Raw genomic sequence first — 26,472 nt, 5'->3', positions numbered from 1 at the left:
CGTAGGGGACCGCACCGCCACTTCCCAGCAAATTAGGGACACTGTTGCTCCTGGGGTATCGGCGAGGACCATTCGCAACCGTCTCCATGAAGCTGGGCTACGGTCCCGCATACCGTTAGGCCGTCTTCCGCTCACGCCCCAACATCGTGCAGCCCGCCTCCAGTGGTGTCGCGACAGGCGTGAATGGAGGGACGAATGGAGACGTGTCGTCTTCAGCGATGAGAGTCGCTTCTGCCTTGGTGCCAATGATGGTCGTATGCGTGTTTGGCGCCGTGCAGGTGAGCGCCACAATCAGGACTGCATACGACCGAGGCACACAGGGCCAACACCCGGCATCATGGTGTGGGGAGCGATCTCCTACACTGGCCGTACACCACTGGTGATCGTTGAGGGGACACTGAATAGTGCACGGTACATCCAAACCGTCATCGAACCCATCGTTCTACCATTCCTAGACCGGCAAGGGAACTTGCTGTTCCACCAGGACAATGCACGTCCGCATGTATCCCGTGCCACCCAACGGGCTCTAGAAGGTGTAAGTCAGCTACCCTGGCCAGCAAGATCTCCGGATCTGTCCCCCATTGAGCATGTTTGGGACTGGATGAAGCGTCGTCTCACGCGGTCTGCACGTCCAGCACGAACGCTGGTCCAACTGAGGCGCCAGGTGGAAATGGCATGGCAAGCCGTTCCACAGGACTACATCCAGCATCTCTACGATCGTCTCCATGGGGAACAGCAGCCTGCATTGCTGCGAAAGGTGGATATACACTGTACTAGTGCCGACATTGTGCATGCTCTGTTGCCTGTGTCTATGTACCGGTGGTTCTGTCAGTGTGATCATGTGATGTATCTGACCCCAGGAATGTGTCAATAAAGTTTCCCCTTCCTGGTACAATGAATTCACGGTGTTCTTATTTCAATTTCCAGGAGTGTATGATCCCACATGACACAATAGAATGAAAGTAAGCGAAGTATTCAAGTTTTTTTTAATATTTATATCTCCTACGTATGATATCATTCGCACTGCAAATACAGACCTGTTTAGGCGCTTCAGCAGTTCTGGGAACTGGAACTCAAGCTTTCGACGATTACCTCCATCATCTTCGTCAGGACTAACTGTCAAAACTGCTGCTATGGTGGCCTTATATAGCTCATAGACGGCTTCTGATTGGTCGATAATTAAGTAATTCCGTCGCAGATGGTGTCAACGTCTGCGCTGGTGGCGCCACCGCTTCGGCCGTAGCGTAAACATTGCGTCGAATATCTCTGGCTCTTTTCTATATCGACAGCTCGCTTCCATCCACCACTAAGATACACATTCTTATTTCTACAGCTTTTTAATTACACAATTTCAGTATGTAGGAGCCTCGGACAGAACTTTTGTTTCGTCAAATAGTATTTTATGTAGTTGTCGTAACGCGGCACCACGTCCAAAAGGGCTTTCGGAACAAGGGTAGAAGCATTTTAGGAACGTCTGAGTCTGTAAACAGCTCACGTTCCACCATGGTGAAAGGGACCGTTCATGGCGAAATGGTGCCTCCGAAAACTGGGCAACTGCGGTGCACTATGGGCCATAGATTACAGTGGTCATCGATGGCTGAGGAAATTTATATTGTTGAATAGACGTGCAAATGTTGAGCAACTGACTGCCCAAATGAACCAAGAATTTAGCAGGTTTGCTGACTGCTGCTCATGGGCAACCTTTCAAAAACGTGTTATCTCCAGACGTTTCCGAGACGCATCGCCTGCAAGATCACCTGGTCTTAATCCATGTGACTTTTGGCTCTGAGGATATCTGAAAGACATGCGCTCACCAGGGACACTTTCGGTAAAGACCAGTATACAGGTTCATGTTCGTCAGATTCCACAGGAAGAGTTGCGAGCAACTGCTGATCATGTCCTATTACAAATTCAGCATCTTGTCGCTGTTTCCGTTGCTCATAGTGATCAAATTGTCTGATGATGGCCGGCCAGTGTGGCCGAGCGGTTCTAGGCGCTTCAGTCCGGAACCGCGCTGCTGCTACGGTTCGAATCCTGCCTCGGGCGTGGATGTGTGTGTTGTCCTTAGATTCGTTAGGTTTAAGTAGTTCTAAGTCTAGGGGACTGATGACCTCAGGTGTTAAGTCCCCTCCGACGGTAATGGTAATGAATGATGATAATGAAGACGACACAACACCACCTAGTCATCTCGAGGCAGGAAACAGCCCTGACCCCGCCGGGAATCGAACTCGGGACCCCGTGCGTGGGAAGCGAGAATGCTACCGCAAGACCACGAGCTGCGGACAACAAACAAGTTGTCTAAGTGGCAGTTAATAATAAAATCAACATTACGCCATTCTCACTTGCTTGACTTTTTCTCTCCACGTCCTGTTAATAATTCATTACATATGGAAACATTTCTGTACACCTTTCTTGCATTCACAACGTCAGATTTGCACCTGGTGGCCAAAATTGGAACTAATTTTTTTCCAGGAAAATCTGTCCTGCATTTTTTTAATTTTTTTTTTTTTTTTTTGTCATCAATCTTCTGACTGGTTTGATGCGGACCGACACGAATTCCTCTCCTGCGCCAACCTCTTCAACTCAGAGTAGCACTTGCAGCCTACGTCCTCAATTATTTGCTGGATATATTGCAGTCTCTGTCTTACTCTACAGTTTTTGCCTCTACAGCTCTCTTTAGTACCACGGAAGTCTTTCCCTGATGTCTTAAGAGATGTCCAATTATTCTGTCCCTTTTCCTTTGTCAGTGTTTCCCACGTATTCATTTCCTCTCCGATTCTCCGCAGAACCACCTCACTCCTTACTTTATCAGCCCACCTCCTTTTCAACATTCCGCTGTAGCACCACATCTCAAACTCTTCGATTCTTTTCTGTTCCGGTTTTCCCACAGTCCATGTTTCATTGCCATACAATGCTGCTGTACAGATGTACATTCTCAGGAATTTCTTCCTCAAACTAGGGCTTATGTTTGACACTAGTAGACTTCTCTTGGCCAGGAATGCCCTTTTCGCCTGCATTACCACACTAGAATATCCATCAAATTTGGCTGCCACACGATAACTATAGCTCACACTCGACATCTGTGCGTAGCTGCATTTTAATTCTAACCACCCGATACAATAGAAAAGCTTTTATTTATGGCACATCAGACTACTTGAAATTTCCCTCACTGTGTATCGAATGACACAAGCTGCGTGGAGCCAGCAGCACTCTATATTCGCCTGGGCGATACGACAGAGATACAAGTCAGTGTCACATCGCTGTCACCCTGAAACTGTTAAGTCCTTTCAAATACGTTTCTATGTATTCTGCTTATGCGGATTGCTTCTGTATCATATCGTGAATGGGACCTTCGTGTCATATCAAATATCGTATCGCCTCAGTGTGAAATACGAGGGTTGTCCAAAAAGTAAGTTCTGATGAGTCGCGAAATGGACACCACAGTGGAAACCCGATGAAGCTTGGCACAGATGTGTTGGGTAGTGTCTCTAGTATGACCGTCGATCGCATGAAGACGCTCTTTTTAGTTGTGAGCGCACCGTGAGCGAGTAAAGGTGCCTAGAACAACGATGTCTCCCGCCAAGTAGGAGGGCCCGCCGAGAAGCTTCGCCTTAATGAATGCAACCCACCTGACACAACTGCCACGCACTTCCTTCTCCATGGCAATTCTCAGCCGCACTCTGCAGGGGCAGTGAAGACGTTCCGGCAGCCTTTCCGATGCGAAGTGTTCGATTACCCACAACACAGCGCTAACTGGCTCGTCCTAAGTATCATCTCTGTTCACCTGGATACGAAGAGAACACTTGGGCACAGGCTACGCGCTGTAGACCACCGTAGAGAATTATTGGAAAGCACAGGCGGCTGCCTTCTAGCACGATGGTGTTTTGGTATAAGGCTCCGACGAAACTTACTTTCTTGACAACGCTCGTACAGCTAAAAGATACGCCTTTCAACAGCCATTCATTCACCAACGTCACTTTACAGCTGTAATAAGCACACGGAGGTGTTGACACATCACAGCTGCAGTCTCCCAATGCACGTCTCGCAAATGGAGGGCTACAGTTCGACCAAACAGTTTGCTTTTGATTCTGAACAGCGCAGATTTTTTCCATGGTTCGGATGTGTATCTGGAAGGGGCGTGCGTTGCATACGAAATGCTGCAGAGCAGTGCGATAATGACGTAATGTATTACCAAGCTCGGAGCTAGCTGCCTCCATTCGACGACCCCGTTACGAAAACGGCGGCACTTCGTCAGCGCCCCGGCTGACAGCTCTCGGACGGCACCGGACGGCGTCGTATCGGCATTCCCGAGATCGAAACGCGGCGCCGTTCCGTTCGGTCGATTTATTTCCCGCGAGGGAACAAAAAGCGCCGGCGATACATTAACGTCCGCTGCGGGCCGCGGCAATCCGTCACGCCGCGCAGCGCCGCGAGAGGCGAATCCGCGCAGCCCGTCTGCCTTCCACTGGCTGCTCTGTCCGCCTCAGTTCTCGACACGGCTGCTAATGCGCGCGCGCTGCCCGCCAAAAACACCTGACGTCTAGTCTCCACCGCAACCGTTCCCAACTAGAGCAGACCTCCTTCTGGACGAGATACAACTAGCAGCAGTACTACTACCCTCTTAAGGTTGTGTCACTGAGGCGATTTTCGACGCTGCAACTACTCGGGCTGAGGGGTCGCCACTTCATGTAACCACACTGAGCTGTTCAGATGCAACTAGCAGCAGTACTATTACCCTCTTAAGCTTGTGTCACTGGTACAACTTTCGTTGCTGCAACTACTTGCGCAGAGGGGTCGCCACTTCATGTAGCCACTACTAGCTGGTCACACTGAGCTGTTGAGATGCAACTACTAGTAGTACTAATACCCTCTTAAGGTTGTGTCACTGAGGCGATTTTCGACGCTGCAACTACTCGGGCTGAGGGGTCGCCACTTCATGTAACCACACTGAGCTGTTCAGATGCAACTAGCAGCAGAACTATTACCCTCTTAAGCTTGTGTCACTGGTACAACTTTCGTTGCTGCAACTACTTGCGCAGAGGGGTCGCCACTTCATGTAGCCACTACTAGCTGGTCACACTGAGCTGTTGAGATGCAACTACTAGTAGTACTAATACCCTCTTAAGGTTGTGTCACTGAGGCGATTTTCGATGCTGCAACTACTCGGGCTGAGGGGTCGCCACTTCATGTAACCACACTGAGCTGTTCCAATGCAACTAGCAGCAGTACTATTATCCTCTTAAGCTTGTGTCACTGGTACAACTTTCGTTGCTGCAACTACTTGCGCTGAGGGGTCGCCACTTCATGTAGCCACTACTAGCTGGTCACACTGAGCTGTTGAGATGCAACTACTAGTAGTACTAATACCCTCTTAACGTTGCGTCACTGGGCGATTTTCGCCGCTGCAACTACTTGCGCTGAGGAGTCGTTACTTATTGTAGCCACTACTAGCTGGTCACACTGAGCTGTTGAGATGCAACTAGCAGCAGCACTACTACCCTCTTAAGGTTGTGTCACTGGGGCGACTTTCGTCGCTGCAACTACTCGCGCTGAGGGGTCGCCACTTCATGTAGCCACTACTGGCTGGTCACACTGAGCTGCTGGTTTGTACGAGCAGGCAGTAGCTACTGCAATGTCCGTCAAACCTCATTCCTTGTTCATAATGCTGATCCAGGCACCTCATATGATTCTGAAGTGGACTGATTCGTTTGGTCTGTGCTGAATCCGCTTCGTTGAACTAAATTAACTTGGTATTATACGCCGGCCGCTGTGGTCGAGCGGTTCTAGGCACTTCAGTCCGGAACCGCGCTGCTGCTACGGTCGAATCCTGGCTTGGGCATGGATGTGTGTGATGTCCTTAGGTTAGTTATGTTTAAGTAGTTCTAAGTTCAAGTGGACTGATGACCTCAGATGTTTAGTCCCATAGTGCGCAGAGCCATTTGAATCATTTTTTTTTAATTATACATGTTTCCAGCTCCATGCCACTTCTCAACAATTTCTTCTTGTTCTTCTTTAATTCGTTTCTGTACGCATCTCCAATGTTCTTAATTTTTTTTCTCAGATATTCTTCAGTGGCATTGACACACAGTCAAAATGGGTTGAGAAAACATCGTTCCTGTGAAACACAACTAGCTCTTTATTCATATGAATTGCTATTGCCAAGAGATTTCAGATAGATTCTGTATTTCTGAAGTTCCAGGAGGCTTTTGACACGGTACCACAAAAGTGGCTCGTAGTGAAACTGCGTGCTTATGGAATATCGTATCAGTTATGTGTCTGGATTTGTGTTTCCCTGTCAGAGAGTTCACAATTCGTAGTAATTGACGGAAAGTCATCGAGTAAAAGAGAAGTCATTTCTGGCGTTCCCCAAGTTTGTGATTTAGGCCCTTTGCTGTTCCTTATCTGTATCAATGATTTGGGAGACAATGTGAGCAGCCGTCTTAGGTTTTTTTCCAGATGATTCTGTCGTTTATCGACAAATAAAGTCATCAGAAGATCAAAAGAAACTGCAAAACGATTTAGAAGAAATATCGGAATGGTGCGAAAAGTCATCAACATGAATGCTTAAGGGAACTCGCTGAACTTCGGTTACACGATAAATCAGTGTAAAAGCCGTAAATTCATCTAAATACCTAGGTATTACAATTACGAACAACTTAGATGGGAAGGAACACATGGAAATTGCTGTGGGTAAGGCTAACCAAAGGCTGCGTTTTACTGGCAGGACACTTAGAAAATCCAACAGACCTACTAAGGAGTCTACATACACTACGCTTGTCCGTCGTCTTTTAGAATACTACTGCGCGGTGTGCGATCCTTACCAGATAGGACTGAAGGAGTACAGTGAAAAAGCTAAAAGAAGGGCAGCACGTTTTCTATTATCGGGAAATATGGGAGAGAGTGTCACCGAGATGATACAGAATTTGGGCTGGAAATCATTAAAAGAAAGGTGTTTTTCGTTGTGACTAAATCTTCTCGCGAAATTCGAATCACCAACTTTCTCCTCCGAATGCGAAAATATTTTGTTGACATCGACCTACAGAGGGAGGAACCATCACCACGATAAAATAAGTGGAATCAGAGGTCGTACGGAAAGATATAGGTGTTCATTCTTTCCGCGTGCTATACGAGATTGGAATAATAGAGAATTGTGAAGTTGGTTCGATGAACCCACTGCCAGGCACTTAAATGTGATTTGCAGAGTATCGATGCAGATGTAGAGGGAATGTTCCATAAGTTTCATTCAGTTCTACAAGTAATCCTGTACACTTATTCTGCTGCGTATTCTTCGTTGAGTAATTATTGCTACTTGTGTCCCACCACCCCTTTTCCTGATAAACATCCAAAAATTTCAATACATCGCTATCTGACCACTAGCACATTTCCTTCCTGGTTCTCCATCACAATAACAAAGAAACATAAACAATATACACTCCTGAAAATGGAAAAAAGAACACATTGACACCGGTGTGTTAGACCCACCATACTTGCTCCGGACACTGCGAGAGGGCTGTACAAGCAATGATCACACGCACGGCACAGCGGACACACCAGGAACCGCGGTGTTGGCCGTCGAATGGCGCTAGCTGCGCAGCATTTGTGCACCGCCGCCGTCAGTGTCAGCCAGTTTGCCGTGGCATACGGAGCTCCATCGCAGTCTTTAACACTGGTAGCATGCTGCGACAGCGTGGACGTGAACCATATGTGCAGTTGACGGACTTTGAGCGAGGGCGTATAGTGGGCATGCGGGAGGCCGGGTGGACGTACCGCCGAATTGCTCAACACGTGGGGCGTGAGGTCTCCACAGTACATCGATGTTGTCGCCAGTGGTCGGCGGAAGGTGCACGTGCCCGTCGACCTGGGACTGGACCGCAGCGACGCACGGATGTACGCCAAGACCGTAGGATCCTACGCAGTGCCGTAGGGGACCGCACCGCCACTTCCCAGCAAATTAGGGACACTGTTGCTCCTGGGGTATCGGCGAGGACCATTCGCAACCGTCTCCATGAAGCTGGGCTACGGTCCCGCATACCGTTAGGCCGTCTTCCGCTCACGCCCCAACATCGTGCAGCCCGCCTCCAGTGGTGTCGCGACAGGCGTGAATGGAGGGACGAATGGAGACGTGTCGTCTTCAGCGATGAGAGTCGCTTCTGCCTTGGTGCCAATGATGATCGTATGCGTGTTTGGCGCCGTGCAGGTGAGCGCCACAATCAGGACTGCATACGACCGAGGCACACAGGGCCAACACCCGGCATCATGGTGTGGGGAGCGATCTCCTACACTGGCCGTACACCACTGGTGATCGTCGAGGGGACACTGAATAGTGCACGGTACATCCAAACCGTCATCGAACCCATCGTCTACCATTCCTAGACCGGCAAGGGAACTTGCTGTTCCAACAGGACAATGCACGTCCGCATGTATCCCGTGCCACCCAACGTGCTCTAGAAGGTGTAAGTCAACTACCCTGGCCAGCAAGATCTCCGGATCTGTCCCCCATTGAGCATGTTTGGGACTGGATGAAGCGTCGTCTCACGCGGTCTGCACGTCCAGCACGAACGCTGGTCCAACTGAGGCGCCAGGTGGAAATGGCATGGCAAGCCGTTCCACAGGACTACATCCAGCATCTCTACGATCGTCTCCATGGGAGAATAGCAGCCTGCATTGCTGCGAAAGGTGGATATACACTGTACTAGTGCCGACATTGTACATGCTCTGTTGCCTGTGTCTATGTGCCTGTGGTTCTGTCAGTGTGATCATGTGATGTATCTGACCCCAGGAATGTGTCAATAAAGTTTCCCCTTGCTGGGACAATGAATTCACGGTGTTCTTATTTCAATTTCCAGGAGTGTAAAACCAATGCACAACCAATAAGCCGAAAACCACGTCTGATAATAAGAGTGCGACTAACGACTGAGTTGTCAGACCAGGCGGCAACAGCACTGTGTAGTGCCGACTCTGCCACATGACAAGCACACGCAGCTACTAGAACTGAAGACTCTCTGTTCCAGTAGCTGCTGGTTTTTAATAGTTGCTAGCCGAGTCAATAGCAGATCCTTAGAAGGAAACACTCCAAAAACAAATTCACAGAATCTAGATCGATGTCTCCATTTATGCAAGTATCGATATATCTAATTGCCTATACATGGGGTGCATAGGATCCTGAGGATGGCATTAATGAGATACCGAATCTGGTCATGTAAATAAAACATATTGTGGAAACACATGGCTGTTTGGATATTTATCTCTGGTAAATACTTGACCGGCCGCTGTCCTGTATCCAAAATGGATCAACAGAGACTTATGCACGTAGGTCAGGCCCAGCCAAGATTTGCGCTCCTGTGAGCGCAGCCGAGTTTGTTCAGGGGTCCGGCAACCCCCACCACTGCGCTTTTCCGAGAAGGTGTATGAGTAAGATGGCTAAATGCAGAAGGCTGTATATGTAAGATGTGTTTCCCACACAGTGGGAATTCCTGAGAGGCTAGTACTGCAGTTTACTCCTTTATTTTCATCTTCTCTCTCTCTCTCTTTTGTTTTTGTTTTTTTACTGAATTCAATAAGTACATTAGACAGTGTTAATTCGGCGAGCAGAACTATATAAAGCTTTACATATAGACATTTAACAATAATTTCTGTTATTTATGAATTTATACAGGACGGTCCATTGGTATCACGAAATAAGCGTCAAACAAAAAAACTACAAAGAACGAAACTCGTCTAGCTTGAAGGGGGAAACTAGATGACGTTGTGGATGGACCGCTAGATGGCGCTGCCATGGGTCAAACAAATATCAACTGCGTTTTTTTTAAATAGGTACCCCCATTTTTTATTACATATTCGTGTAGTTCGTAATGAAATATGAATGATTTAGTTGGACCACTTTTTTCGCTTTGTGATAGATGGCGCTGTAAAAGTCACAAACGTATAAGTACGTGGTTTCACGTAACATTCCGCCAGTGCGGACAGTATTTGCTTCGTGGTGCATTACTCGTGTTAAAATGGACCGTTTACTAATTGCGGAAAAGGTCGATATCGTGTTGATGTATGGCTATTGTGATCAAAATGCCCAACGGGCGTATGCTATGTATGCTGCGCGGTATCCTGGACGACATCATCCAAGTGTCCGGACCGTTCGCCGGATAGTTACGTTATTTAAGGGAACAGTAAGTGTTCAGCGACGTGTGAAACATCAACCACGACCTGCAACAAATGATGATGTCCAAGTAGGTGTTTCAGCTGCTGTCGCGGCTAATCCGCACACCAGTGGCAGACGAATTGCGCGAGAATCGGAAATATCAAAAACGTCGGTGTTGAGAATGCTATATCAACATCGATTGCGCCCGTACCATATTTCTATGCACCAGGAATTGAATGGCAACGACTTTGAACGTCGTGCACAGTTCTGCCACTGGGCACAAGAGAAATTACCGGACAATGACAGATTTTTTGCACGCGTTCTATTTAGCGACGAAGCGTCATTCACCAACAGCGGTAACGTAAACCGGCATAAAATGCACTATTGGGCAATGGAAAATCCACGATGGCTGCGACAAGTGGAACATCAGCGACCTTGGTGGGTTAATGTATGGTGCGGCATTATGGGAGGAAGGATAATTGGCCCCAATTTTATCGATGGCAATCTAAATGGTGCAATGTATGCTGATTTCGTACGTAATGTTCTACCGATGTTACTACAAAATGTTTCACTGCATGACAGAATGGCGATGTACTTCCAACATGATGGATGTCCGGCACATAGCTCGCGTGCGGTTGAAGCGGTACTGAATAGCATATATCATGACAGGAGTATTGGTCGTCGAAGCACCATACGATGGCTCGCACGTTCACCGGATCTAAAGTCCCCGAATTTCATTCTGAGGGGAAAGTTGAAGGATATTTGCTATCGTGATCCACCGACAACGCCTGACAACATGCGTCAGCGCATTGTCAATGCATGTGCGAACATTACGGAAGGCGAACTACTCGCTGTTGAGAGGAATGTCGTTACACGTATTGCCAAATGCATTGAGGTTGACGGACATCATTTTGAGCATTTATTTCATTAATGCGCTATTTACAGGTAATCAAGCTGTAACAGCATGCGTTCTCACAAATGGTAAGTTCACAAAGGTACATGTATCACATAGGAACAACCGAATTAAAATGTGAAACGTACCTACGTTCTGTATTTTAATTTAAAAAACCTACCTGTTACCAACTGTTCGTCTAAAGTTGTGAGCCATATGTTTGTGACTATTACAGCGCCATCTATCACAAAGCGAAAAAAGTGGTCCAACTAAGACATTCTTTTTTCTTTACATACTAAAATCTGGGGGTTCCTATAAAAAAAAAGTAACGCAGTTGATATCCGTTTGACCTATGGCAGCGCCATCTAGCGCGCCAACCACAGCGCCATCTGGTTTCCGCCTTCAAGCTAGACAAGTTTCGTTCTTTGTAGTTTTATCGTTTGACGCTTATTTCCTGAGATATTTGGCCCGGTCACGGCCAATGGACCACCCTGTATACGTATCGATTTTAAAATACGCAGTTTATCGGGAACTAAGTTCCGTCATACAGTCAAACACAAGGAACTCCGCAGATGAAATCGGTTAAACCCGAACGTTGGTGGACTTCAGCGATATACAGAAAACAGTTCACACACCTATGCTCAATACACTTAAGCGGCTTGTCTGTACGTAAACACTAGTAGGGCGGTGTGCACTTTATTCAATGAACAGAGTATGGGCGTGAAAGCGTGAAGAGCCTTGGTGCATCATTACGTTGGTGTGGCCAGCCGGCGCGGGCCTAGTAATCATAGCGCGTTCACGTGCCTCGGGGCGGTGAAACGACCGCCAATTAGGGGCCTTTATCGAGGCGACAAGCAGGCAGCCGGTCACGTGGCTCCAGATCCCATCTACCCCGGGTACTGTGCGGTCAGCTGGCGAGCACAGAGCTGCCCGGTGGAAACCCTCTTGTTTCACTCCGGGCGTGCAGTGCAGGGAAATCTAAATCCGGATTTCTGTCAGCGGGGTAGCTAAAAAGGAAAATGAACATGTAACGCCGGAAATGCATATCCTCCTATTTCCATCTATTGTACTATAATTTTTTTTCCTTATTTTGTTACCTGAATATATGACATTTCTGTGTCTTTATACACTCCTGGAAATTGAAATAAGAACACCGTGAATTCATTGTCCCAGGAAGGGGAAACTTTATTCACACATTCCTGCGGTCAGATACATCACATGATCACAGTGACAGAACCACAGGCACATAGACACAGGCAACAGAGCATGCACAATGTCGGCACTAGTACAGTGTATATCCACCTTTCGCAGCAATGCAGGCTGCTATTCTCCCATGGAGACGATCGTAGAGATGCTGGATGTAGTCCTGTGGAACGGCTTGCCATGCCATTTCCACCTGGCGCCTCAGTTGGACCAGCGTTCGTGCTGGACGTGCAGACCGCGTGAGACGACGCTTCATCCAGTCCCAAACATGCTCAATGCGGGACAGATCCGGAGATCTTGCTGGCCAGGGTAGTTGACTTACACCTTCTAGAGCACGTTGGGTGGCACGGGATACATGCGGACGTGCATTGTCCTGTTGGAACAGCAAGTTCCCTTGCCGGTCTAGGAATGGTAGAACGATGGGTTCGATGACGGTTTAAATGTACCGTGCACTATTCAGTGTCCCCTCGACGATCACCAGTGGTGTACGGCCAGTGTAGGAGATCGCTCCCCACACCATGATGCCGGGTGTTGGCCCTGTGTGCCTCGGTCGTATGCAGTCCTGATTGTGGCGTTCACCTGCACGGCGCCAAACACGCATACGACCATCATTGGCACCAAGGCAGAAGCGACTCTCATCGCTGAAGACGACACGTCTCCATTCGTCCCTCCATTCACGCCTGTCGCGACACCACTGGAGGCGGGCTGCACGATGTTGGGGAGTGAGCGGAAGACGGCCTAACGGTGTGCGGGAGCAACAGTGTCCCTAATTTGCTGGGAAGTGGCGGTGCGGTCCCCTACGGCACTGCGTAGGATCCTACGGTCTTGGCGTGCATCCGTGCGTCGCTGCGGTCCGGTCCCAGGTCGACGGGCACGTGCACCTTCCGCCGACCACTGGCGAAAACATCGATGTACTGTGGAGACCTCACGCCCCACGTGTTGAGCAATTCGGCGGTACGTCCACTCGGCCTCCCGCATGCCCACTATACGCCCTCGCTCAAAGTCCGTCAACTGCACATACGGTTCACGTCCACGCTGTCGCGGCATGCTACCAGTGTTAAGACTGCGATGGAGCTCCGTATGCCACGGCAAACTGGCTGACACTGACGGCGGCGGTGCACAAACGCTGCGCACCTAGCGCCATTCGACGGCCAACACCGCGGTTCCTGGTGTGTCCGCTGTGCCGTGCGTGTGATCATTGCTTGTACAGCCCTCTCGCAGTGTCCGGAGCAAGTATGGTGGGTCTGACACACCGGTGTCAATCTGTTCTTTTTTCCATTTCCAGGAGTGTATTTGTATATACATATATTTGTGCCTTTATATCGATGTATAATTGGTTTGTTTTGTAAATATTATTTGTATTTGTCTGGCCTAGGGAAAACTATGCTATCGAACGATTACATCGATAGGTCGTGTGGAGAAACAAAGTGTTTAGGATCTTTGGTAGTGTTAACCCTGTCGCGTGAAGCGCGGGCAGAGCAGAGTATGGCTGGAGTAGGGCGTTGGAGCAGGTGTGTTGTGTGACGCTCCCGCGAGTTGCCGCACTTTCGGGGTTTGGCAGCATGTAATTGCGCTCGACTTGCGATGATAGTTTCTGACACGGTGTCGCGGACGGGAAGCATTAGCTGGCGCACATCATCAGCCCGTTACGCAGGTGACAGTGTCGAGAAGAAGGCGTGCCAACATCCAGCTTCTGCAACAGCGATGGCCGACAATGAGTGACATTTGCCACCTCCTCGACCGACGACTTCAAACCTTCAATCAACCAACAAGGAAGACTGGAAGCACGTAAAGGTTTAGCACTGTATGGCAGACCTCAGCTTTTAAAACTGTCCCATTTGCCTCACAAAATTACTGCAACTTGGCATGAACCTTTGTTGCTCATTGTCCTAATTGCATTACCAAGCAGGGTCCCTTCCTTTTCCGGAATGAACCCGAGTGTCATTGAAATTGAAACGCCAGCATTAAAGTAATATCATACCATTTCACTGCTTTAATTTCAAAGTTCAGTTAAAGTATTCATAGCTGGCTACAATATTTAGATTACACAAGCACAAATTAAGAGTGCAAGTTTTGTTACCATATTTTAGCTTACCTGTGACTGCAGCTCAGCTTGGTGCGTACTAAATTTTATTGTTAATTGTTCAGAATCATTTAATTCAGGTTCAAAGTTAAATCTCTTATTTCTAAATTGCGTAGATTCAAGTAGCTTTTGAAATGATTGTTGAGGTAGCCCAAGACTAACCATATTTAACTGAATTTCGTAGTGCTTCAGAAACAAAGTTCACTATTAATTTCAGTCACTAAATTAACTTTCAATTTTCCGGTTTTATTAATTCTTTTGCTAAATTAAGTCAGACTGTAGCGAAATTTATTACTTCTGACAAACATTCAATTTTCACACAACACGTGTCAACCTTCAGTTGCCACGCTTTTAGTGCTAATTATATGTGCAGTAATCTTTCATTTTCAGTTATTATAGTAGTCGTCCATAGGACTGGCGACCGTAATTTTCCCCAAATCTCAAATATCTAATTAACGCCAATTAATTGTTAACAGATAATGGAATGTAGTCGAATTAAGTCGGGTGATGCTGAGGGAATTAGATTAGGAAATAAGACACTTAAAGTAGTAAAGGAGTTTTGCTATTTGGGGAGAAAAATGACTGATGATGGTCGAAGTAGAGAGAATATAAAATGTAGACTGACAATGACAAGGAAAGCGTTTCTGAAGAAAAGAAATTTGTTAACATGGAATACAGATTTAAGTGTCAGGAAGTCGTTTCTGAAAGTATTTGTATGGAGTGTAGCCATGTTTGGAAGTGAAACATGGACGGTAAATAGTTTGGACAACAAGAGGATAGAAGCTTTCGAAATGTGGTGCTACAGAAGAATGCTGAAGATTAGATGGGTAGATCACATAACTAATGAGGAGGTATTGAATAGAATTGGGGAGAAGGGGAGTTTGTGGCACAACTTGACAAGAAGAAGGGACCTGTTGGTAGGAGATGTTCTGAGGCATCAAGGGATCACAAATTGTGCATTGGAGGGCAGCTTGGAGGGTAAAAATCGTAGAGGGACACCAAGAGATGAATACACTAAGCAGATTCAGAAGGATGTAGGTTGCAGTAAGTACTAGGAGATGAAGAAGCTTGCACAGGATAGAGTAGCATGGAGAGATGCATCAAACCAGTCTCAGGACTGAAGACAACAACAACAACAACAATTGTTAACGTAACGACCGCACATTTACTTTCTTTATTAACTTTACCCTTTTTCAAAATTAATTTCCACCAATTTCATTTGAAATTTTCCTTTCATTTAGATGTAACCCTTTCCTTCCTCTTTACCGACAAATTAACTTCGGTGACGATTGCTTTTCCCAAAGTTCCATTAGGTGCACGCGGTTTAATTTTTCACTGTCATTAAGTTCGATAAGTGAGGGGGAGGTTACAAACGTACTCTACAGTCAATATGAAATTTCTGAAATAACTACATTTTGTGATCTGTCGGAATTATTCATTGTCCACTACTGGCTAACTTCGGCTACCAGGCCATTTTCAAGTGGTGGTTGATGCGATAGGCCACAGTGCTGCCCAACTACCAGCGAACGTCGAGCCAGCATAAAACAGCGAATAGTGAAGCTTACAGCTGGTATAGAAAGCAGTATACCCACGACTTCTTGTCTTAAGCTTTATGTTTGTTCCCCAAATACTGGCGGCTGGACAGTTCTCTGACTTGTCCTCATCCGCGTCAAGTACCACTTGAAAATGGAATAATAGCCAAAACTGGACAGTAGTGGAAAAGAAGCAATGGCAAAATGCTCTCATTTCAAAAATAATGTGCGGCTGCAATACCTGTCCGAAAGAAGGAAAACTATGTATTTTATTTACAACGTTTGTTCTTGCTTCACGAGCAACCGAAAAACTTACGCATCTGAATGGAGAAAAAATGTCACATACTAAGGTCTATAGGTCCTTGGCTCTGTAGTAAATGTAAGCTCCGAAGACTATGCAGCCAAAAAAATAGGGCCATTTACTCAAAACTTACTCTTCGAAATATATAGGGTACTTGCCGTCTGTCTAGAATCATGGAATTTGGCAAAAAGTAAGGTGTCACTGTAAAAGTAATGGAAAAAAATTAGAAAATTATAAATCTATAATTATGTCACACTGTTTTTTTTTCGTTATCTGGCTGTCTGTCCATCCGTCTGTTAGTTTTCTCAGGAACGGGTAGACGTGTCAAGTTGAAATTTAAACTACATACTAAGTCTATAGTCCCTTGGCGGTGTAATAAACATCACCTTCTAAGTCAGTGTCATCAAAAGATAGGTCATATATGTCAAATATTTTGATACTCGCAAACTTACGCATTAAAAACAATAGGGTACTTCTTGTTGACGTAGAATCATGAAATTTGGCTAGAAGCAATGTTTATAAGTACAAGTAAAGGAAAATATTCAGCGAATTTATAGTTTATAATTACATCACATGAAAAATATTTCTTTTGTAATTTGTTACCAGAGGTCGAACTTGAAATTAAAACATTCTTGAATTGAATAAAATTGTTGTAGCTGGGATTCACAGTCATAATTTTTTTAAAGACATCTTTACGCCAGTGACTGTTATAAGTTTTTATTACGCTATTGCAATTTCAGCCTTAGGCCATTATCAGACTAGTAGCCTCTCTAGCTGTGGTCTAATTCATGTGTGACTAGTGATGGGTTAATGAACATGTGCATTTACAGATTATGTTGTTTTACGATGTTTGTATACGTGTGCTCGTACTGTGTAACAACGACACGAATGTATTCAACAGGACTGACAAGGACACACAAATGTGTCAGCTTACATTACACTGACATGGCTTAAAGCCATAATACCAGCACTTGATAAAGGCCTAAGGCCGAAATTGCAAGAGCGTAATAAAAAGTTGTAACACTCACTGGAGTAAAGATGTCTTTCAGAAAATTCTTGAAATTATTGGTATCTTGCCACTATCAATGTGCATAACAGGAAAAAATTGTCGCGGTTCTCGACTCTCGGAACGGATAAAAATGGAAATGTCGTGTGACTAGGGCCTCCCGTCGCGGAGCAAGTCATTCGATTTGATGCCACTTCGGCGACTTGCGCGTGGATGGGAATCAAATCATGATGATTAGGACACCCAGTCCATGAGCGGAGAAAACCTCTGTCCCAGTTGGGAATCGAACCCGGGCGCTTTAAGATTGACATTCTGTTGCGCTGACCACTCAGCTACGAAGGGCGGACTCGGAATGGACGAATACGTAATTATATTTGTACGAACGCTCGGTTTACGACCTGGCCAGCGTTTTTTCATTATGTGTAATTACAAACTACAAAATATGTAGAAAAACGTAGGTGTAGACTATCCATTACCGTTACTCTCGGGAAAAGTACTTCTCGACCAATGGAAGATTTTTACGGCTACTTCACAGATGGCATGGTGTCAGCTATAAAAGAACAAAAGACGGCCACCCGAACAAAAAAATGGTTCAAATGGCTCTGAGCACTATGCGACTTAACTTCTGAGGTCATCAGTCGCCTTGAACTTAGAACTAATTAAACCTAACTAACCTAAGGACATCACACACATCCATGCCCGAGGCAGGATTCGAACCTGCGAACGTAGCGGTCGCTCGGCTCCAGACTATAGCGCCTAGAACCGCACGGCCACTCCGGCCGGCAACTACCCGAACAATCCCGTGTCAGGAGAGCAATCACAAAAAAAGCACACGTTGTAGCTTCTAGGTCTAAGAAGGAGAAAGAAACAGAAGTTTTTGCAATACTACGCAGAAATAAAACGAGACCCTCTGAAGATGATACGTAAATGTCGAAACATGCTCGGGTAAAACACCAGATTTAAACACGAGAATACGGCGGAGCCTAACTTAACCGAAGCTCAGTGAGGTGATTAACGAAAATGTAGACGTAGACTACTTGCCACATAGTTTTTGCCGGCGAAGCGCCTCGCTGCGCTCTTCGGCCTGGAGGCGGGGTTGGGGTGGTAGCGGATTTGTCCTGCGGACTGGTGTTCCGAGAGCTGTGGCCGACTTGTCCGTAAGCTGATTACTCTGCTGCTGCTCCGCCTGGATCGCCGGCCGCGGTTACGACTTCCGAAAGCGTCTCCTCTCTCTCTCTCCCTCTCTCTCTCTCTCTCTCTCTCTCTCTGGTCTCCTCTCCGCTATTTCTGTCCCCACAGCGAACTTCACTGTAGTTACTCGGCTAGCAGCAGCCGCCTTCTCGGGCCGAAAGGTGCGGCCCTAAGCTGCTGCGGCTATTAGTCGGTCTCTCTTAGAGTCGGAAGAAGTGCGGCCTCCAAGCGTCGGAGCAACATGCCGTGGTCCAGCGGCTTCAGGGCAAGTTTGTGCAACACGTCCGCGACCAAGTTACGGCGACTTTCGTCTTACAGGCGAGACTTTCTGAGCCTCTCGAGATGTATTCCATGACACGTCGAAATATAATGTCGTCTACAGGTTTCCGACTTTGAAGGCTAGTCGATGTCATAAATATTTCGACATTTTGACAATTTATGTGTAGAGATACTGCTTCGGGATGGCGTTTACCGCTGAAACAACCGGTTTTTGGTTATACCGGTTTTTTCATCTCCAGTTTCATCTGACTGTTAAACCCGTTCAAAATAACCTGTCTCTGGAATAACCGATTTTCGATTTTTTATTGATGTTAGTTCCAAAAATAAACGTAGGTATCAATACGTAGGCTTTTGCATTATACTTTCCAAGATTCACGGAATCAAAATACTAAATAAAGGGGTAAACAAAAGAAAAATTAGTCCAACCACCGCTCGCCCCTCTTCCCTAAAGGCAGTAAGGGGTTGAATACTACAAAAAATTTTCCAGCATTCTGCTGTTGTTGAAATTTTTTATTAAATCCTTGCTCAAGAATAATGTTGTAATCGAGAATCATACCGCTATTTACCATGATTTTACCACTATTCATTACGACAGTCAGTGATAAAGTTTGGAAACTGAGGCTGGAGGATTCTATTTCTCTCGTTCCTCGCTTCCAACGGTCACTCAGTCACAGGCAGCTGATCAGCTACTGTCTATTTTTTATTATTAACCGGGAGCTAAGGCTTAAATTTATTACTGTTGCCGTAATTTTCTATCTCTTTCATTATTTCGCAGAGATGACAGACAAACAGTAAGTTTTTGTGTAAAATTTGTAGCGTTCTTTTTCTTTAATTATTCCGAAACAGCCTTTCATCATCAAATATGTATCTTCACGTTTTAATAGGAATTTGAATACAATTTACTTTTTATTGACAATACCAGAAAGACTCTTTCCAAAAATACGGTTTACACAGTAGACAAAATGTACCACTTACCAGGAATAGTTACATAGCTATAGTTAAAACTTCAGTAATGAATTAATCCATTGGACACTATTTATGGTCCTATTACTTCATAAATAGTACTCCTATAATTTGTTGACTCCTTTCATCAGTATCATTCAAAGAAGATACTAATCTTTCGAACACAGCAGAACTTCCTACTTGATCAATTTTTTTTAAAAAAGAAATTTATTTAAAAACAAAAAATTTTAACTCCACTGTTACAACAAAACGAATTGATATATGGGTTTTATAACCGGTTACCAGTAAAAAGTAAAAATATCCGTTATAATCGAGACCAAACAAAAATACCAGTTACTCACAACTACAATACCGGTATCAAATGTTCAGATGTGTGTGAAATCTGATGGAACTTAACTGCGAAGGTCATCAGTCTCTAAGCTTACTCACTACTTAACCTAAATTATCCTAAGGACAAACACACCCAAGCCCGAGGGAGGACTCGAACCTCCGCCGGGACCAGCCGCATACCGGTATCGGTTGGTCGGTTATTCCCATCCCTAATACTACTATCGATAGCAATATGAAGTAGTCAGTTGTACACCTTACGCATCGCTGGTTCGCTGTAACATTTAGAGCTGAGCACACCTTTTCTTGCAGGCGGTAATGATTTACTGTTTCGTTCAAGAACGACCAAGCGCTACCGTTCACATGTCTTCATGCGAGGCAATCAGTTCATAAATATTACTTATATAATGTGTTGACTCCTTTCATCAGTGTCATTCAAAAGACAGTTGTTAGGTTTCGTGAAGAATGGATGCATGCAGTCGAGCAGCACAAAAAAATAACCAATTTGCAGGCATTGATAAAATATGAGTTTCGAAATTTTCGGTCGAATCGTAGGGCAACAGAGAATGATTAATCTGTTTATTTCTGGAGGGTGAGCGTAATTACAAACGTAATCATTGGACAAATTAGCTGGCCATCTATGCCATTATTTGAGCAATTAAAGCTGCTCTGAACAGTTATAGTGTGTGTGTTTAATTTGGAAAAGCAATACAGCAATGTTAATCATCAGTGCGGAAGTGTGAAACTGCTGATGTGAGCATGTTTCGATCAAACCATTGCTAGGAAGTGTGTATTTACAGACAGAGTAAATGGAATAAATCGTTTTAAAATAACCTTTCTCTTAAACTGAAAAACAGATGATTTTAAATTCATAAAGAAAGAGACATTTTCGTTTTAAGCAACGCAGTGAGGATTATTCAATGTGTGTACTTTCTGGTAACAATTTTTTACGCATCTCCGATCGCCGCAAACGTGTATTACTTGTTGTCGAGACACTGCCTGTATCAAAATGATACGACTTACAATGTGACCCAAGCAAACTAGGTGCCAGATTCCACTCTTTACTTAAAGTTTTCCATCTTCGCTGAATAATCAGCTTCACTTATCATGACTAAACGTCGACCTCAGGTGCATGGTATTTATTTTTTCACAGTTTTATTTAGTCGCTTTCTTGTCTATCTGTCTGTTTAGTAAAAAACTGAAATTTTAAACATAGATCAGAACTGTATGACAATATAAATTTAACTCTTTTTCATGTCAGTTTCTGTGTCACAGGTGTGTGGGTTAAGATGAAAAAGAATGGTAATGCCTGACATCTAGGCTGCCCTGCATGCCCTGTTGGCAGATAGCATTGGGTTGCATTCCAGGCTGTATGTGAGCGGTGAGGCACAGCTGAGCAGATAGAGAGGAAATGAGGAGTTGGATATCTTCTTCTTGTCTTACTAGCTGTCTGGTACAAATTTAACTCGTTTCCTTGTCTGATGTATTGCGGAGGGAACTTTGCATACTACTGCCGTCTCCCCTCTTTCCCTGTTCCAGTTGCGAATGGTTCGTGGGAAGCAAGATTGTTAGTAAGTCTCTGTGTGACCGATGAATCTCTCTCATTTTAGCTTCACAGTCTTTTCACAGGATATACATAGGATGAAACAGTTTATTAATTGAGTCACAGGAAGAGAAATTGAAATAACTCTGAATTTTACCACATGTCTCTCTTGTAATCCTGTCGAACTGTTTGAGCTTAATTGAAGAACTTCATGCACACATGTTCACACACACACACACACACACACACACACACACACACACACACACACACAGGATTGTAAAGCAGAAAATAATTATTTAAGTAAAAACGAATTTTTATTATATCGCCTCTTTAGACTGGACTAAAATGTATAAAATAATTTCTCCTACTCTCATACAGATAGCCCTGAAAAGTTGTGACTGTGAATTTTTAATAGCTCTAAAGATATTTGTAAGATTTAAAATGAAAAACGTTGGGCGCATCTAATACACATTTGATGCATGAATAGTTCACCTCCTAATTACTGTATATTGCAAGCGCCCCTTGTTTCTCGTTTTAACATACAAGTTTTTGACAGCACTCAAAAATTGATAGTCACAAATTTTGAGGACTATCTGCAAGCGATAAGGAATCTGTATGACACTAGGAGAAATTATTTTATGCCTTCTAGTCCGAATTAAAATGTGGTACACAAAAATTAATTTTTATTTAGACAATTGTGTACATTCAATTTGCTCTTTAATACTTATCATGAACAGACTACTATGCATATGAACGGCGCTTTCTTTCAAGTGTGAGAGTACAAAAAGAGAATGTCAAAAATCATGTTTGAATGATATTTTTGGCATTTGACTGTACAAAGTTCTTTATCTTATATTACTATCATAATTGAAGTCTTAAGACACTATTAAGTACAGCAGTTTTGGGTACAACTAGATTTTTTAAAGTGAAATCATCGCCAATATGTATTGAACTGGGTGTCCAGGCATGTAGATAAATATAAAAATCACAGAAATGTTGCATACCGTCTGCTGCTTCGATAATCTGTATTATTGTTAACAGCTTCAGTTGTCACTAATCAACTTCAGGCTATGATGTTTTCAATTACAGCATCCCTCTGGGTACAAGTGTATATGTATGGTGCTGCATATCATTCTACAAAACGTCAAAAACACAAACTGGACAACGCAGCTCAATACATATGATTTACACATTGTTCAGATGATTCAATATGTTACTAGCATAATAGTACATTGTATCTAACCACTGAAGATCGGTAAATTGTTGGAAACGACGTACATTACATCTCGGATCGAGAACCAAGCTTTTTCTTCTTTTGTCTACATCTCATTCAACAGAAACATCCCTATAAGAAGACTACTGAAAAACAAAATTAGGCACTTCCTAAAGGAAGCAGATACATATTCATTTCTTGCTCCCTTCGTGATAGTTAGTTAGTTACTTTCATATTCTGTGGATCATTTTGCATGATAAATAGTGATGATGCGGGATGAGTCATATTACATTCATATTGCAAATTTATTTTTACATATATTTGTACTTTAAACATCACCACGTATTTTTTTCCCCAAAATGAAAAGGAGATATACAGATGGAGTTAGCAATTCCTGCCCACCACCTTTTACACATTACAAACACAGAAATTCTTCTACAGAATAGAAGGAGTTGGCAAGGAGAAACTTTTTCAATTTATTTGCAAATTTTATCTTGCTGTCTGTTAAACATTTTATATCACTGGGTAAGTGCTCAAAAAATTTTGTTGCATCCTTGTGCGCCCATTTCTGTGCTAAAGATAACTTTAATGTTGAGGTCAACAGTCCCTTAGACTTAGAACTACTTAAACCTAGTTAACCTAAGGACATCACACACATCCATGCCTGAGGCAGCATTAGAACCTGCGAGCATAGCAGCAGCGTGGTTACAGACTGAAGCACCTAGAACAGCTTGGTCACAATGGCTGGCTGTCATTTTTTCTTCCAGTATTATCATTATGTACCTCATTGTTCCTTTTGAACTGTAGTTGATTATTTACATCAGACTTCATGAGGGAATAAATGTTCTGTGAAGCAGCAGTCAGAATGTTCAATTTCTTAAATAGATGTCTACAAGGTGACCACTGATGAAAACCACATATTAGTCTTACAGCACGTTTTTGGGCAATGAAGAGCTACTTTCTTAAAGGTCAGTTACCCCAGGACATTATTCAGTATGACATTACTGAATAAACACACGAAAAATATGTCAACTTACAGATTTCTCTCCCCTAAAATTTGTTATGATTCTAAGTGCAAGTGTGGCTGAACTAAGTTGCTTTAGGAGTTCCAAAATGTATTTCTGTATGTATACTGTGAGCGATTGCAATACTGGTGTCTTTTTCAAAAAGAACTAATTCTGCTTCTTGTACATTAGGCAGTAAATCGTTTACATATATGAGAAACAGTAGTGGACCTAAGACTGAGCCTTGGGGAACCCAATACGTGATTTATCCCCAATCTGAATTATGTCCCTGATTCTGTTAATTGAAGCACCACTAAGTACAACTTTTTGCGTTCTTTTGGTTAGATTTGACACGATCCATTGGTTGGCTGTAGCATCAATCTCATAAAACTTCAATTTATCTAGGAGTATATTATGATTCACACAATCAAATACTCTGGATAGGCTGTAGAAAATACCTACCAGTGCTATTTTGCTATTTAATGCTTGTAATATGATGCATAGGTGAAATATGCTAAGGTATTCTTCAGTGTATTTCACACAGCTATTTTTGTTGTTTATTTTGAGAGAGTAGGAGTTGAAGACCATTAGCCATGCTATGTGCTATTTACTTGTCATTAGATTGAGACGTTCATCAAGTGGCTCAGAAGTGAACAAAGCATCAATAGCTTTGTGCACGGCATTATCCTTTTGCTGTCTGAAGCCAAATGTATTTTGGTCTGCTTCCACTTGATAATGTCGTCCACTGACGCAAACAACATGCAGCTTAAACCTCAGAGAAACTCAATATCACTATTTCGCCCGAATTATATGGCAAGTTAATACTGGCCACGGGATTATATAGTCCAGGAAATTAAGGTCTGCAGACATGGGGCGCCACGAACACGCCGTTCATAATGTCTGGGTCTGTAATCTTCTCCTGCAAGACTTTAAGCTCCGAAGTAATATTGTTGATTTACTGCATTCGAAATACAGTAGCACTGAAAGGGCAGTAAATGACAGCTGTCTACAAAGAATTCCTTAGCCTGTTTCACCTGCCATGTAATGAAACAAAGTTGGTTATGAATGAAATGAAATTAGCAGTTTTAGTTCTTATCTGCTAAGAAACGATATTATCAATAGAAACTGTCGTTTTTTGGCGAATTTTGTATCACAATGAATTACACGTAATCAATGGTGCAACCGGACACGAACGGCTTTCTGCTTGGTTGATGTGAACCAAGTGATGTGGTCTGAACAAATGCCCAGTGGTCAGGGCAATTTATAAATGGGCATTTGCCCGTAAACTTGCCGTAAGCAGTTTTAATTACCCTGAATCTGGGCAGTTATAATAAAAGTCCTTTTTGAAGTTTTTGCTGCTGGATTGTATAATTCACCAAGTAAAATAAGGTACAGGATGTTACTCCCGATATTTAACAAAATTATTACAGAATGTATGAAGCAACTGGTATGTGTTTCTTGGCAATAAATTTATTCTTGAATTTTAAACTGTTTTCAGTGAAAAAAAAACAAAAGAAACAAAAGCACGAAAAGGTTTACTGTCGGTTGTAGCGACATTTGAAACAGATAACATATTTCCGTTGTTGCTCCTTTCTTTACCTATTTTGTAGATTATAGATTTTTGTTCTGCTTCTTTCTTATCTACTTTCGTATGACTGCACTGCTGTGAAGATAAAATGAAAACAATAACATGGATTTAATAGCAAAGAATTGATGCCCACCCTGCAGTGTATCTTCTTGATCCAGCAGTATAAGGTAGCAACCTGTACCGTATCGAGATGCTTGATGCAATAAGATTTGTTTGTGGCACAGCAAAGAACCGTTGACTAAATGTTATTCAGGTCAGAGACAACGTTGCTGATTATACGGACAAACAAGGAATTTAATCCAGGCAATATGTGTGAGATGGAATGAGACCTCACGCTCAGGACAATAAATATCATTGTGTAAAACCTTAATTGTGGTGACAAGGTTTAAGAGGAACTTCCCCTAAAAAGTTCTGGGCACACCAGATACATCTGCTGCTACAGAGCGTTCTTTCAGTACTTTTGGACTGATCCACAGGAAAAATAGCTAACCTACATCTCGTACAACTGGAAGTTGAGGAACTGAAGAGGAAAACGACATAAGCCTGTTGGTTTCAAGGTAAAACCCATGCTGAATAGTCCAAGCAAAGACAAAATGGAAAGGAAAGCAGTAGTCAGTGAGGAATCAGATTCAGGAGAAACTGAGGCAGAGTCGGAACTTCATGATTCTTCTTCAACTTATGAAGATCAAGAAACTGACAACAATTTTTTATATATTTTTTCAGTAGTACAGGGTGATTCAAAAAGAATACCACAACTTTAAAAATGTGTATTTAATGAAAGAAACATAATATAACCTTCTGTTATACATCATTACAAAGAGTATTTCAAAAGGTTTTTTTTCACTCAAAAACAAGTTCAGAGATGTTCAATATGGCCCCCTCCAGACACTCGAGCAATATCAACCCGATAGTCCAACTCGTTCCACACTCTCTGTAGCATATCAGGCGTAACAGTTTGCATAGCTGCTGTTATTTCTCGTTTCAAATCATCAATGGTGGCTGGGAGAGGTGGCCGAAACACCATATCCTTAACATACCCCCATAAGAAAAAATCGCAGGGGGTAAGATCAGGGCTTCTTGGAGGCCAGTGATGAAGTGCTCTGTCACGGGCTGCCTGGCGGCCGATCCATCGCCTCGGGTAGTTGACGTTCAGGTAGTTACGGACAGATAAGTGCCAATGTGGTGGCGCTCCATCCTGCTGAAATATGA

Source organism: Schistocerca cancellata, chromosome 1, assembly GCF_023864275.1.
Source record: "Schistocerca cancellata isolate TAMUIC-IGC-003103 chromosome 1, iqSchCanc2.1, whole genome shotgun sequence".
Classification (NCBI taxonomy): domain Eukaryota; kingdom Metazoa; phylum Arthropoda; class Insecta; order Orthoptera; family Acrididae; genus Schistocerca; species Schistocerca cancellata.
Note: the sequence above shows the minus strand (reverse complement) of the source record.